Source organism: Callithrix jacchus, chromosome 16, assembly GCF_049354715.1.
Source record: "Callithrix jacchus isolate 240 chromosome 16, calJac240_pri, whole genome shotgun sequence".
NCBI lineage: Eukaryota > Metazoa > Chordata > Mammalia > Primates > Cebidae > Callithrix > Callithrix jacchus.
Window position 1 is genome coordinate 56,181,154 of NC_133517.1, and position 1,554 is coordinate 56,182,707.

At 50.0% G+C, this 1,554-nt stretch overlaps 1 pseudogene; it reads left to right on the plus strand.

The window, feature by feature from the left end:
* Positions 1–298: 298 nt before the first annotated feature.
* On the plus strand, positions 299–1,145 carry LOC144579797 (small ribosomal subunit protein eS4, X isoform-like; annotated as a pseudogene).
* The last annotated feature ends 409 nt before the right edge of the window (positions 1,146–1,554 follow it).

Sequence of the window (1,554 nt, forward strand, 5' to 3'; positions counted from 1 at the left end):
ACCTGGTACTGGCTGCCCAGGACCCACATGAGATGGGTATGGGGGAAAGGCGACCCCACCCAGTCCACCCCATCCAGGGCTCAGGGACTTTGCCCACATCTTACCCTCTGGATCTTTCAGAACATTTTGCTGAATAAAAACTGGATTTTAAAAAGAGGCCAGGCACGGTGGCTCACACCTATAATCCCAGGACTTTGGGAGGTTGAGGTGGGCAGATCACTTGAGGTTAGTTTTAGACCAGCCTGGCCAACATGGTGAAACCCTGTCTCTACTAAAAACACAAAAATTGCTCTTTCCTGCCTAACACAGCCATGGCTCATGGTCCCAAGAAGCATCTGAAGCAGGTGGCAGCTCCAAAGCATTGGATGCTGGATAAATTGCCTGGCGTGTTTGCTCCTCATCCATCCACCAGTCCTCACAAGCTGAGGGAGTGTCTCCCCGTCATCATTTTCCTAAGGAGCAGACTTAAGCATGGCCTGGCAGGAGGGGAAGTCAAGATCTTCATGCAGCACTTCATTCAGATCCAGGGCAACGTCCAAACCGATATAACCCACCCCACTGGGTTCATGGATGTCATCCTCGTTGACAAGACGGGAGAGAATTTCCGTCTGATCTACGGCACCAAGGGTTGCTTTGCTGTACGTCATATTACACCCGAGGAGGCCAAATACAAGTTGTGCAAAGTGGGAAAAATCTTTTCGGGCACGCGAGGAATCCCCTCTGTGGGACTCATTATGCTTGCACCATCTGCCGCCCGGACCCCCTCATCGAGGTGAACGATTCCATTCAGATCGAGGTGGCGACTGGAAGATCACCGATTTCATCAAATGCGACACCGGTAACCTGTGTACTGTGACAGGAGGTGCTAACCTGGGAAGAATCGGTGGGATCACCGACAGAGAGGCACCCTGATCTTCTGACGTGGTTCGCGTGAAAGATGCCAATGGCAACAGCTTTGCGACTCGACTTTCCAGCAGCATTTGTGTTATTGGCAAAAAAAAAAAAAAAAAAAAAACATGGAAAGGGTACCCGCCTCGTGTTTGCTGAAGAGAGAGACGAAAGCCTGGCAGCCAAAGAGCAGTGGGCAAAATGGTCTCTGGGTGACATGCTAGATCTTTGTACGTGATTAAAAATAATGCGGCATGATTAATAGCAAAAACAAAAAATACAAAAATTAGCTAAGTGTGGTGGCGGGCGCCTGTGGTCCCAGTACTCGAGAGGCTGAGGCAGGAGAATCACTTGAACCCGGGAAGCGGAGGTTGCAGTGAGCCGAGGTCCCCCCATTGCACTCCAGCCTGGGCAACTGTGACAGACTCCATCTCAAAAAAAATTAAAAAGGTACATCCTATGAAACTCTACTTGGGGTGCACTCTCGTTTTTAACAAGTATTTAAGAACTGTGCTAGGGCGAGGGGTCCCTAAAGGCGTCACAATGTTGTCCTCAGCAAACATTTGATCCGACGGTCTTTTGAAGGGAGTTCCGGAACATTCAGCAGAGGAGGTGGAACAGAAGAGAGAGGGCAGGGAGGGGCATCTCCCTTCTAATCAAGATATG